The 15,046-nt window shown below is 46.6% G+C and overlaps 1 protein-coding gene across 3 annotated transcripts in view; it reads right to left on the bottom strand.

Moving 5' to 3' along the window:
• LOC128872459 (homeotic protein antennapedia) overlaps positions 1 to 14,818 on the bottom strand; it is a 301,598-nt gene extending 286,780 nt beyond the window's left edge. For all 3 annotated transcript variants that reach the window (XR_008456189.1, XR_008456188.1, XR_008456190.1), the window contains exon 1: positions 13,963 to 14,818. The gene's annotated coding sequence lies outside the window, so the exon portion shown is untranslated. The remainder of the gene's footprint in view (positions 1 to 13,962) is intronic.
• Between the last annotated feature and the right edge of the window lie 228 nt (positions 14,819 to 15,046).

Below are 15,046 nucleotides of genomic sequence, written 5' to 3'. Positions count from 1 at the left end.
GAACCCGGTTATTGAGATATCGAAATACCCTCTCAATGTACATACATCGTGCGGGGGTTACACAGAAGTGAATCAATCGATCGTCACCGATCATCGTTAGGATCGTGGAGTTCCTGGGGCTGGCTGATTCGGATCTCCAGCGAAACCCGTTCTCGACGTCGCGCATGTGACGGACGCCACACGCTTTTCAACTGCAACTCTCGCACGCCGTCAGGATTCCGTCGTAAATCCCAGTGGGCGGGGCGTGAATGCGTTTGCGTTGATGCTGTCCAAGAATAGCGTGCAAAGTGTATCGAATTTGTACGATTCACCTCTGGCCGTTCCCCCGTTCGCTCTCCTCTGATTACGATCGCACTGATATCTTCCTTTTGCCATGGCGGGAGACTCCGCTGGGATCGAGTTGCTCGGAACACCGCACGCTATTGCTACGAGAAACCAGCGACAACCGGGAGATTACGAACGGCAACGAACGCCACATCAGGACTTCCTTTCGTTTCCTCTTGAAGATACTCCAGTCTAATGATTCTTAACCGCCTCAAAGTCACAGCATAATTGAGGAAAAACGTTCTTGATCTTCTCGGGCTCGTGGCACAATTTAAGGATTTTACTTTCCATGATGGCCGCGAGTAATAAAAATTCTTCGCGAATCCTTCGAACAGATACAGCCATCTTGAACAGAATATTTCCAACTACGCTCACTCCCTCGATAGAACACATCGCGTCGCCAGGACGCTCCACGACAGGGCCAAAATATATGCAACGAATTTGTCAGCGTAATAAAACTCGACCAGTAGTAGATCTAATCCGAGACAAAATAGAATTTACGGCGACGCGATCGCTCGAGGAGGGCACTGGGCGAGACGAGATATCGACGACGGATTGAACCAGACTGGCCCGACACCGGCGACGCCAGAACCCGGAAGAGCAGGTCCCTAGGTTTCGTGGCGGGTCTAAAGAAGGTAAAAGGTAACAGTTATGTTCATTGTCGCTCGGCTCGGACGGACGTTTTATGACTGTTACCCGTAAAAAAGGCTAACGGTTCCAGCTACTCTCCTCACTATACAAGTCCTGTTTATTGGTTCGTGCAACGCTGAAGCGTATCAGGAAGCCTCCGAGAGGGCTTAGTCCTCGTACCCGAAGCCGCTCTTCAGTGCAAAGTGTCCGTATCGGAGGACGAACGTGACTGCGCGACCGTTTGCCAGTTTTATTGCGGGTCGAGGCAAATTACGGCACTGTCCGAGACTTTTGCGTCTATTCTCCTGGCCCTTTGTGACCCACGTTTTTTCCATGCTATTTCCGTAAGCGAACGCGCAACGTAATAAACGTTGAACCGAGTTGCGTTAAAAACGTATTAACTGTTAATAGAATGACGTTTAGGGTCACTGACGAATAGCGATCGATTGGATACCCGAGGATGATTTATTGGCGTGAAGTAGTGATCCTAAAGGCAACTTTAATGTTTAAGGCCTTATTAACTTTCCCCTACTTAAACAAAAGTACGCAGACTCGTGAAATTACCCGATACAAACACCATTGCATGCATTTCAATGTTATTATAATATATATTCCGACCACTATTGTAACGTGTATATTTATCAAATCTACACAAAGGATGCACAAACTGTACAAACAACGATGATAATAAACGGGAAACGTCCTTTGATTCGTATAGTCAGTCGCAAAAGTCTATAGAGCTCAAATAATATTAGAGCAAAGCGACACAAGATCGTAAATTATTTCAGTATGGTTTGCGTTGATCGTACATTTCCCATCCACCCCTTGCGAGAATTTACGCGCCCTTAAATTCGTCGACCCTTTTCCGCGTCATCCTGCGTGTGACTGTACTTGTATTAATACCAGATTAACCCCTTGACGCTGACCTCCCTAACTCGTCCGGACACCATATTTTTCGAGGTATAGCGTATAAAGTTTAATTTTGAAGGTAAGAGTTATTTTATATACTCGAGCCTTTTATTATCTCGTATGTAATAAGGATAATAATACACATTTCGTGCACATTTTCCGTAATATGTTGCAAGGAAACTTAAGGCAATATTTCTTACCCCGCTGGCACCACAGACGAGTCAGGTGTCTTACATCGTGCACGTAAAGGGTAATTTCGATACGTGTTATTGAAAATTTGCGTGAAAACGTTAAGTAGAAGTTTTTAGCGATTCAATAAACTTCGAAATAACAGGCCGTAAACACGGTACAGTTTCAGGTAGATGACCGCTACAAGGGTGCCTCGTAAATTATACCATAACTAAGAAACAGGTCCTTCATCGTCCAAAAATAAAGTGGAAGATGTTTTCCATATTATAATTTAAGCAAAACACTTTATTGTCCTTGAAAGTGATGATTGTTCGAAACAGTCTACCGCTAGGTGTGAGCACGAAGAGACCGCTGAAGAAGCATCGACCGCGTTCTCGTCTCCGGAAACGAGATTTCTTCTTCGGCGATTCGATTTACGTTACAAGCAAATACGTCATAAAGCCGGTGTGCGCAGCGACCGCTCTGCAGTCTAAAGCTCGCTGAGCGCAATATATAATATGCGGGTAGATGCAAGACTACTTTTAACCGCGGCCATAAATCAAACAACCGACTGCGTGTGTGCATTCCTAGAGAAAACCTGCTCCGGGTGGAAAAATAATCGCAGCCGCGCTCGAGATCTCGGCAACTCTAATGAACGTTCGCCTCGCAAAACGAGAAATGCTGTCGATTACAGTCTTGACCAATGACTTCCGTCACGTTGACTCTTCATTATTGGACGCACAACGCATCGACTCTGATATCCGTGCTGGTAAACGGTCGTCGCCGAACGCAAGTGGAACGTGTAAGAGAAAACTTCCTCGGAATTAATTAACACCAGCAATGTAATTAGCAAGATATTTTGGAAAGCAGACATACAAACATTCCGAGAAGGAGAAAGACATTTTCTCTTTCAGAGCAAATTGACGAATAGAATTGGATTTCTTAGCATAGAATATAGAGTAATTTGTCAAAAAGCGTTTTAATATGGTATAACCTAACGAGAAGGTGGAGTATTTTTTATTGGAAATTAAAGTCATGTATGGGGCTTTAAAAACGACTTTGAGGGCCTCTCGGACGATCCGAGCCTTGGGCTACAGTCCAATTAACCCATATATAGACCCCCTCTCCCGAGACAAAAGGAAATCGAACCCCACTCGTTTGATCGATTCTTTCCACGATTTGCATCGTGAGCGCGTTACACTTTCCTGCAATCGTCGAACCTCGTGCTGATCGAAATAGAGCTTAAGAAATCGCTGAACAAATGTTCAGAGTACAAACTTGTTAAAAGCCCATGCTCTCGTATGACGTAGAGCTATTATTATCGCGTAGTAACGTTCCAATTATTCTGACAAAATATTATCGTTTCGATTCCACCCGTCTCTGCGTCATCCGAATTCTACGTCATCTGAAATACGAATCAATCTAACGCAGCGTCACAAGATCTGATTCATGCATCGAAACAGAATTTCCCAACACTCGAGCGCTACCTTATATAGCCTCTCCCCTATTCTAAAATTGAAAAAAAGAGGTCGTTCGAAATGATCACCGCGCAGTGCAATGCCCGCCACTGCTTCGTGCTACAAAATCCTCAAGGTTCGAACGAATGATCCGCGTTTATTGTCGCGTTGCGAACAGGAAAACGAGAGTACAATGTGGAACGAATCCGCGTGGAAAAGTATGAGGGAAAAGGGTGACCAAGAGGGGAAGACGGAAAAGGTGGGGCGGAGCAATGAGAAAAAGAGAGAAAAAACGTGGCGCGCCGAGAGCGACACTGGTCACAGTAGCCGTAAATTTCTCGAGCTAATGGTGCACAACAAACGCTTGTCGTTACCTAACCTCATAATGTCCGTTCACGCCGGCCTAATATCGTTTCCCGCCGTTTAATAAATACGTCGCGAAGGTAATACGTCATAACTTTTCCACGCGTCGCGATCTCGAGCACGCGCGCGAGCGAACGCCCGCCCGCACGAATACACGCCCAATACGAGAGAGAACACGCGCTATAAACGATGTATTACGTTGATATTCGTCGAACGGTTGCCGCGCAATGTCGTCTGAGTTATATGGTTCTTAACCGAGACTCTTAATCGCGGGATAATGTTGTCGGTTCTCTTTCTCCCTCTCCCACCGATGCACGCAGTCCGCGCATACCGATAAAACAAACGCTTAGTCTCGCGCGTGCACGTGACGAATCCGTAATTTTCGCCACGGACGAATGATCGTTGTACGTTTTTAGTGACACGAAAAGGACGCCAAGATTAGAACTCCCCTTCCCTCCAGACCCTCTCCCGCCAGCGGCGCCATACGCCGCGTGGATAAAGTATTCATTGAGCATGAGTGCAGCGTCGATGGGCGTCGTGATTCACGCATCTGGAATTCGGTGGCGCCTCGTGAAAATTAATTAAATTGCAATATAAATTGGAATAGCATTTTTGCTCGAAATTCTCGGCATTTATTCATTTTCAATTTGGCGATATTTCGGTCAATTAGCTTCCTAGACAGATCGTCGACATTCCTCGAGGGTTAGCAATTTGTAGCATAACAGAATGGCGAACACCGGAGGCAGCCTTGGTGTAGTTCACATCCCACCTTATCGGTTTTAAATACCACGATGACCACCTTCCCTTTCGTCGATATATTTCTTAATTAAATTTCGTCGATCGGCCGAGCGATTCCTCGAGCATCCCGCTCGTTTCTTTTCTTCTCGCTGTCGCGCGCTACCGGAACGCGCTCCGTCCGGAATATTCATGGAAGATGACGAACGACGGGAGATGGCCGAATATGTGTCTCTCCATTAACGCTCGAACAACGCGATTAACATGGCCGGCAGGTAATAACGGTTGTACGCGGTTAGGTTCGCAGGGTGAGTGGTCGAGAGCCGTTTAAAAAATGCGAGATCGAATCGTACATCATCGGGCGCGTACGACGGGAAAGAGGCGGTAAAATTAAGAAATTTTCGTTCCACGGCGAAGCCGCGCAGGGACGATCGAGCGATTATTTTAAAAGGTCAAGAGGTTTCAGGTGGATGAGTTATGCCCGTCGTCCTTTCCCACCCGCGTCGGCGGTCAATAGCTACGAAATAAATGGGTACGCAAACGTTTCGATTTAGTTCTCGCATAAAGCCGCGCGCGGTGACTTATGCCGTTCGGCGAATAACAACTTCTGCGCGTGAAATCGACCGAACGACCGAATAAAATAAAAAACAAGAAATGAAACTCTGTACTCGCGCAGTCGCTGGTAAATAAATATTAATCGCGGCGCGCGCTGTCTTCGGCACATGTGCAAACAGGCCGACGGACAATAGGTAACGCGGCCAATCGAGAAGAAAGAGATTAATGCGTGCGTAATCTCGCGTGCGTGGATCGCACCCGAACGAACACACAATTTCTTCTTTCGATTACTTTTCCTTTTCCTTACGACACTGATCCAGACACTTATCATCACGTAAAACGACAGCATATAAAATGCAAAATATATATACGCAACGGATATACCACGACGAACAATCGAGAAATTATATAACTCAAGTTACGAGCATGGTGGAAAAATGAACGGACGAATTTCGAATACACCGAAGACGTTGATAATCAAGGAAAAACAGGAGGATCGTAAAGCATGTTCAGTAATCAAGGAGGGGAACAACTAAAGATTGCGGCGGAAGATAAGTTGCGTAGAATGGAGGGAGAGCCGACAAACAACAATGAGAATTTGGAGTACCAGTACGAAAGCGTACGAAGGTCGTATTCAATCTCACGCGTTCCGGAATCTACGCAGTTGGGATCAAAAACCTTAATCAACCGCGTGACGTCAGAGTACACATATACAAGCAGTTATTGCATGCCGCTCGGCAAATCGTATTTGCAAGCAAACCCGAGTAATCTCGTTCACGTACGAACAAATAAACGAGCAATCGACGCTTACTTTTCGCTGCGCGGGCTTTCCGGGCCACGCGTCCCAGTTCTCTCGGTGACGATAAAGTGTATCGGTGTCACTGGCAATTAGCCGGTGCTCGATATTCATAACTTTTTTATGGTCGTGCCCCGTGGAATCGGTCGAACCTGACTGGAATGAAGAAGACAGGAGGCCGGTAGCGTAAAAGCATTGTGGTCGGGTCGCAGTCAGGGTGGCAGGTGCTATACGTAATGGCCGCCCCATCCAGGCAGACGGGAGAGCTGTAGGCAGGTCTGCCGGCGCAAAAACTGCGGCGTGAGTTATGAACGTCGAAGTCTATTTGCGGTATCAACAGTCCCCTGATTACATCGACGCGTATTAATTGAATACAGGGCCAGTCAGGGCGAGCGCACGTCGAGCAGATGGCGCCAGAACGTGGCAAAGAACGACCGAGAGGACGCGAAGAAACGGATCGAATATTCTCTGTGGTCAGCACGCAACACTCTCTTTTCTCGTGGCTGGTTGATGGAAACGGTGCGATACGGTCGCGCGATGCGCCGCCAATCATCGATTTCAACGAGTTCCACGTAGACGCCGAGACAACGCGTCGAATTCCTAAGTAACAGTGCGATGGAAGATCGATGGAAAGAAGAAACGTTTAGCCAATCGATGTAGATTGTTGGTTTGATCGTGGGACAGACGAGCGTAGGAACGTGTCCACCGATGAACGTTTAATGGGTGCCTAATTAAGGAACATCCTGCGTGTCGAGCGTTTCTGTTCAACATCTTCGAGAATTGTTGAGGTATTCAACCGGATATTTCGTATTTTTTCGCTACGATTTCATTCCGATGCCTCGACCTCTCAGCAGCGAATACTCGATATATACGAGCTACATCTTCATCTTCGACCAAGGGCGAAGATTCCGCAAAAACGTGAGCAGGAACACTTTTCGATTCAATTATTTTGCCTTGTACCCATCCTTCCTTACGGCCACAGGTATACATATCCTTTGTCTGCCGGTGTAGTCGTTCCGATCGTCGAGCACCTAAACACGTTCTTCGTGGCTACGAAGCGCGGCCGATCCAAAGTATGCATTATCTTAGCCCGGAGCAGCGAAATGGCAGTCTCCTATATAGACCGAGCAAGAAGCCGAACCAATCAAAAGCGCGGTGATTCTGCTGTCAGTAGCCTTGAAAATCTCTGTCGAACCCATATCCTCTCTGATTTAATTCGCGTTTACGCGTTTAAGACGCGTTTGTCGCGTCGACACGGTTTCGTCATTTTCCTCGTGGCTGTTGAAATACGAATCGTCGATGCAATTTACGAGTATCTCTCTCCCAATAAAATTCAGATTCCATGGGAGAGGCATATAACGCGCGACGTCGTCGACAATTGACTGGGAGGAGCTGTGCTCTGCTTTCGGAAACAATCTCAGAAACTCCGCGGAGTAATTGATAAATTACCGCTAACGACAACGGTATACAGCGAAAGGATTAAACCTGGCCGCGAGGGCGATAACTCCTCCCGCATGAAATTTGCAAAACAGCGAGATAGCGTACGGCCCGTTGCCGGGTGTATAAAGGCGAGCTAGCGCGCCTCTCGTACATGCGAACAGCTCGTCCATCAAATTGAGAACCCTGGTAGGCAGGCAGTCGGTACGCTGCCGGCCGAACGTGCGATCACCGCCTATGCCTTGGCTGCTCGATCGCTCGCGCGCGGGCGCGTTACGCGCTGGCTCACGTTCCTTCGTTTCTTTTCCTCTTTACAGCTCGTAGGCACGAATAAAACGTTGCTATTGTTTACTACTACTGGACTACGTCTCGATAGAGACACAGACCCCGTCACTCTCGGAATCGTTCGTCGTTTACAACCGACGAACACGTGTATGTGGTGTCCTCCTCTTGATTCCAGCGCCAGATACCGGTGCATCATCGTTGTGCTGATATCGCTCCGTATATTTTTCAATCGTTCGTCGATATCATCGAGTTTCAGCGGAAACGTATCAATAAAATTTGGATAAGTTACCAATTATTTTCAGTAGTATAACTTAATGTAACATTTCGGATTTTGTTTCAGGTCTGCAGCCTTGTTATTCTGTTGTTCATACTCATTTGCATCCTCCTTTAAGCAAGCATAGTTCGCCACTCTGAAGCGCATGTAATAACCAACGTAAAAGCATTTTTATGCGTTACGGTAAGTAGGCGAATCAATGTGTAGCAGGGATGAACAGCAAGATCGTATCGAATGCCCATTGCAATTATATTTCGCACATGTAAAACGCATGGTTAACACTGGTGAGCCTTTTGCAAAATCGCGTGAAGTAGCATTATTCGTGTTTACGAGTTGCGGCCGGAGTGGTCGGCAGAAAAACGTGAGACAGGATGTAAGTGATTCCGCCGATCAGAAATTACACTTTCATGCCGTGAATCCCCAACACCCGTGATTAGTACCTCCAAGGTTTTCGCGTTACAACGCAACGAAAGTATAAAAATTGATTGATCGATACTCGATCCGTGATGAAATTATGCGGTGGGGTTTATGCAAATTACGAACATAACGATACATTTTGATCGATGTCTTCTATTAATTTTAATGACACGGTTTGCGGCATTTTATCTCACTGTATCGACTTGGATACACTACCTCTTGCAACAATACATTCGCCTTGCCCCGTTAACGTGCATAAATTGAAAATCAATTGATAATAGGGTACGTGATAAGACCATAATTTTGTCAACGTATGATATATTGGGCTTCTCAAATAGGAAGTTTCTCTTCGCATCGCATCAATGATTAATTAGACAAATTTCAGTATACAATTATTTTAGTACGTTCGCGGGACTTTTGTGGTTGAAAAAGTGTTGATACGCTGTAACAGTAGCAAACCTATTAAAAGCTAATACTTCATATTTGGCAACCCTAATATTTCATCAGCAGCATAAATTACGAGAAAAATGTACAGCGACTCCGGTTGCATAGCATTCGCAAAACAGATGGCGGAAGACGTTTCGGTAAGTATTCGAGGAATTTGATGAACGAGTAGCGGGAGGACTTCCGATCAAATGTGATGGGCCACGTAATTTTCAGAGACCCGAATGTTTTTCGAGCGAACAGTACGCAGAAGCGGCGGGCGTGGAGAAGGGAAAAGGGCGTAGTAAGTCATACGGAGAGGCTCGTACGTCATCCTCCATCCGGGCCAACGGAGTAACACATGGAAAGGGTCTGTGGATTCTCCATGCACGATGAACGCACCTACCTACTTGGGTTGCCTCTTTAGGTCGCGGTGCGGTGGTGTTCGCGCACTCACACACGCGCGCACGTACATACTTCGACTCACTCGCACACCTCTATAGGTAGATAGTAGAGGCTGAACCACTTGGTCACGGGCGTGCAACACGCACGCCTATATTCGACGCAACTCTGCCACGATCCAATCTTTTCAATTTTCCGATTGTAAATTGGCGCCTTAAATGGTTCGTAAAAACGTACTCGGAATTGCGCAGAGGAAACACACAGCCAGACACAGGGATCGGGCATCAAGATAGAAAATACACACGGCCATGTTCGTCAGCCATTGAGGTATACCTACAAAGAGGCGAAGTACACCTTCGGGTCCGTGTATTCGCTGTGCAACTGATCGATAAATATTCTTCGAGGTTTTGTGGATACGAAATCAATGAAAATAGCGAACAACAAAAGGAAAACAACGACGGAAATTGTAAAAGAAAGTGAGTAAAATGTACGATATACGAATCAAGTTCCGTTGACGGTTGTCGGTAATTAGAAGCTCGCGTGAAAAGAATCGGTAAAAAAATGGCGAGCCATAAATGATTTGTACAATGAACTTGCCCGTGTTCTGTTCCAGAGAAACATTTCTACCACACACGAAGGAGGGACGCGGAACGATCTTGGTCGATACACACAAAGATATGTGCTCTGTATTACCGACGAGCCCTCGCAGCGACGATAGCGGTAAGCGTGGAGGCACATAAGGAGGAGGGGTAAACGAGCCGAGCCACGATTTCGTCGTCGTAAACGTCAACGTTACGGTTACAGCGTTGTTCCTAGCTGGTTTATATTGAACGAGGTTGCTCCCCGAGGTACGTAACACCTACTGGCAACCGTCGTATCGTGGAGTAGCACCATACTCGTTTCCAACTCGAGAGAGTGGCGGGAGAGACCACGTGGCTTTTACGCGGGAACCGCCGGCCGCCACGGCACAAGAGTTCAAGGTTTGTTAGCTCTATTCTTTCATACACAGCACCGGGGCTAGACGAACCGCCCAATAAAGATCGCCATAACGATGCGATATCGACATACGTAAATCAAAAAAGGAATAAGAAAATATGCCTAGATCGTTAAGATTCCAACACGTACTTCGCATTTTCCTGATCAATTTAGGAAGTTTGCTCGGTCGCAGAGAAAGCATTGACCAGATAATAGTCGTGAATTATTGAACGATTCTTTTCATTACACATTCACGATTAACTATTGTGCGTGAAACGTTGACTGTTTTGCAACATTATAATATAAAGGAACATTGACTTTTTTCCCCTCGGTATTATAAAATAGGATACCACGAAACAAGAATTAGCATTCTAAGGAAAGCCTCAGGGAAACGAGGTACTTTCGCCGGGATAAATGAACCACGGGGTGTACAGATAGTATTCGAGGCTCCGACTTTCACGCCCTCTAATTACCCCATAGACGCAGCGGACCCTTCAATGAGGCGCCATAAATTTCGTTCACGTTTGAAAACGGCCCCAGAAAGTGATACGGCACGGTAGAAAAGCCTTTTGTGAAACAGACGATGCGTCTTGAAAATCACCCACTAACACGGAAAGGAGTTCGATAAAGTATTCGATCATCCGCCAACTTATCGTTGTGTAAGCTTGACGATCTTATCTAAATAAATGTTGTCTATTCGAATAAAACTGGTCGTATCTGTACACGATTCATTACGTTCTCGATAGCATTATATTACTTCATTACCGGGAGAGACATTTACATTTGAAAACGGTGGCGATACCGACGGTACTCGGCCATCATAAATCACAATGAATTTCAACCGCGTGTTCTCTTTGATGTTTATCACGGCAACGATACAAATGCATTCCGCGTAATCAAGTTTCTTCAACGATCGTGAGCTTATGCACGCATATTCAACCGTTTATGTGTCTCGAGATCGTGTTCCCGTAACACCGATCCGCAATAAAACTGAGTTAATGATACCGTGTCTAACGCACGCTGATTTGTGCGATTTGGGCGGCATAATCGCTCCCGCAATCACTTATTGCACACTTAGGAGAAACGTTAACGTAAATACCGTTACAAATGTAATAAATCATACTATAGATATAGCATCGCGTTCATTATTCCCAGCAATTATCATAAAAAATCAAGATATCAAATAGGACAAACAAAGATAGATCAAAGATCTCCCACGATTTAAACTATTGCATTAGAAACATACAGAGTGGTTGAAAGAGCATAGCGCGACTCCATAAGATATGGGTTTTCCGACTAGATATAAATCTAAAGCAGGATATAAAACTTGTTTTCATAAGTCTTCGTTATACCTACGCAATTTTATGACTACGCAAGGAAACCGGTAACGGAAAATTTAAAATGTATCGATTAAAATACCTAAATGTCTCACCGAGAGGTGAGAATGACACAATTTTTCTCATTCTAAACGTCATGTATCGTTGTTCGTCATCTGTGTCGTCTTCGTGTTTTTACAGTTCATAGTACACGCTATATTAGTGGTACTAGTGTCTCGACGGATTGGTTCTCGGTGTGCGTGACGATAAAAGCAAATTATTTATTATAGGCCTGAGCAACGAATGCCGGTAGACACGTTGATGGCTCTATATTTACCCGAAGACTTTAATCTACGATGAAATAATCCATAATGCTGTATCAATAAATTTTCCTACGCGCGTGTATCGCTTGTACCAGCAACACTGAAGAGCACTTGCCGGGGCGAGTGCGAAATGAGTCAACGACTTTCGATCCGCGAAGCACATAGAACCTGTTCCGCGAGAGCACAAGCCGATCAATTGCCTTTTCCCGTTCCTACGATTCCTCCTACGATCGCCGCATTCCGCCGCATCGTCGACACGATTTGCAACTCATAATCGGACGATTATGTCTTCCGTTTCTCTCGCAAACATCGAGGAAATGTGAAGCCACTTTCCTCCCGAATCAACTTACCGGACGGTTCATTGACTGTAAATTTGTTTCAGATGCTCAATGGAGAAATGAAGAAGTTGATCAAGGAATCATTTTACACAGCCGTGTTACGACCATACGAAAGTAGTGTTAGTCGAGACAAGAACACAGCACACGGTGTCTTCTGAATATTGAATTCTCTTTCTGTGAAAGGATTCGGTATTTATAGAAGTCCTAAAGAATAAAGGTTCGTTCGATAAAATCCCGTTTCTTCTTGTCTTTGAATAAGCACGCGCCTACGTCATGAAAGCTCATAAAATAATTCCTACACCCTTGTATGCATAAAGGGAGAGGACCTCGCGTGGTCCAGCAGGAAGGAAAAAAATAGGCGGGCCTCAAACCGGACCATAGGGCGCGAGAAGGAGGCTAGAGAAAAGGAGCTCGTAGGAAGAGAGCGAAAGGAGGCCAGAGGAGAAGAAGGATCGAGGAACCAAGACGAACAGTCTTAGGATCCAGCTGAGATAGTGGAGAAGAGGCGGCGACCGAAAAGCGAGAGAGCTGGAGAAAGACCCCAGTGATTATATATCTGCCTACGACAAAGCGAGAGGTTACCAGGGATCCTCTTTGCCGGGAGGGACAAAGACAAGGCTAGAAACAGCTGACTACCGGAATTCGGGGTTCCGGAGGGGTGAGTACGACGAGGAAGGCACTTGAACCCCAATTGGACGAGGGCTTCCCCATTATACTCGACGTACCCAACGATTTTACACGCACTTGACTCCATTCTACCTATCCACCAGACGTAACTTTATCGTGCTCCACGACCGATTTTCCACGATCTGACGCTTACAACGTACAGATGTAAACTATGGATACTTGCAACGTACGATCGCACGAAAGTCAACAGAATCGTTGGATTGTCATCGCAACACGGCGGTCCCCCTTTGAAACCAGAAGAATTTTAACCAGACGAAAGCATCGAGGGACTACTAAGTACTTTCTTACTACGATTGTCTCGCGTATTAGACGCTAAGCTCTTTTTTTAACAAAATGGTTTCTTTCGACTTTAAAATACAAGTTGCGTTACTTCTCAACGAGAGTTCGCAAATGCTGCGCGCTCAAAAGAGGTATACACAATCGCGCATTTAATGATAATTCGAGGTGTCACTTTGCACGTCGCTTTCACACGGACGGGTTAGTTATTACCAACCCCCGGCAGGCAGGCAAGCGGACAGGCACGCAGTGCATTCATTCGCGCAGAAGGCAACGGAATATTTTTACTCCGGAGACTATAAATCCGTTATCTCGGCTACGCTTCGTGACGGATTCGTCGTATTTCAATCGACGCACAAATAGAGTCGGTCAAAAAAATTACTACGCAACCAGTTTCGATGTAACCCGACAACGTCGACCTTACATTCGACGATTGTATACAACCGTGTCTTCCATTTTTCAGAGCGGAACCAGCGGAGGGAATGATTTGTTTGGATCCGTTCACGAACGCGCAGCGATGTTAAATTCCCGTCCGTTTCCTGTTAAATACAGCGGAATTGGAAACGGGTAGTAAGCATAGCATAAGATGGAAAACAAATGCGTTCGATCTACACGTGTCTTCTACGTAATTCGAGCGTTGATCATGAAATGTTGAACACGATTTAGCCTGACCGAAGTCAGACCGGGTAAACTCGATCCACCACGCCTTTCCCGACCACGTGGCCTTACTCTACCGACTGGTGCTCTCTCCCCTAAGCTCTCGTGTCGCTTCTATATTTCATCACGGCTGTTATGATAATCGTTGCGCGACAGAGATAGAGAGAGAGAGACGGACCGATAGAGAGAGAAAGACCTTATGAATGTAAACTCACCTGCTATAGCCATCCAGGGGTAGAAGGTATGGTTGGCGGTGGGTTGCTGATGTAGTTGCGTGGCAACCGGTTGGCTCGCGGACGAGTTCAGACTGCAGGTGTTCCAGGACGACGTGAGGGACCTCGAGGAACTGTTGTTACCAGGACTCGATGCCGGATCACCGCCTACGAGACCACCATAGCTACCAACCCTCGTTCCTTCTGGTGTACACGCGGAAGGACGTACGACCGAATTGCTCTGGCTATTAGCCCCCGAGGTCGCTGACTGCCAAACGTCCTTGACGGCTGCGGCTGCCATCACGGCCGCATAGCCATTCTGATGAGCCGCTGCTTGATCCTGTTGCTTGCAGTCCTTGGTCGTCGTGGTGGAGTACGAAGACGTGGTGTGACCGGATGCTTCGGGTGTCGTCGAATAGAGTTTGCAGGCCGTCGCGACGCTTGCATCGTACGGAGAGTCCTGCGGTGGTCTCGTGTTGGTACCACCGCCAGGATGTATTCCCAACGAGGACGAGGTGTGATGATGATGCTGCGTAGACGCGTAAGGTGACATTCCCAAGCCAAGAGGGAAACTTCGGTAGGCCGCGGCTGTAGCTGGATCGTGATGTTGGCTAGCAGCCCCTGCTTGATGGTGGTGGCTTCCGTAGAAGCCACCCGCAGTCTGCTCAAAATATGAGTTCATTATTCCGGGTATTTTGAATCACTTGCACTGAAACACCGGCACTCGAGAAGAACAAAAGCGTACGAGTAGGTAACCACCTCTCGAGAAAACTGTTCGTTGCTTCAAATGAAAGCGTCGAGCACACGCGGCTAGTCGACCGACACTAGTCCGTGCTCCAACCCGATTTATTTCGGGTTAGGTCCGTTCACGGGAGATAATTATTGTTTTCTGTTCCGTGTTCAGCTGATTCGCGCCAAAAGGCGAGAGGCGGACGCGTCGCGTCGCGTCGTGAACCGATACGCTGTTTGACGCGGGTGGCGACAGGTGACAGCGTCGACGAGGGACAAGCAAACGGGCATTAAACCGCTTTTAAGAGGTCATAAAAGTCATCGGTAGGTAGGTAGGTATAGAGCGGCGGCTTACAAC

This window comes from Hylaeus volcanicus, chromosome 2, assembly GCF_026283585.1.
Source record: "Hylaeus volcanicus isolate JK05 chromosome 2, UHH_iyHylVolc1.0_haploid, whole genome shotgun sequence".
Lineage (NCBI taxonomy): Eukaryota > Metazoa > Arthropoda > Insecta > Hymenoptera > Colletidae > Hylaeus > Hylaeus volcanicus.
The sequence above is the reverse complement of the archived record's forward strand: the minus strand, read 5'-3'. Positions and strand labels throughout refer to the sequence as shown.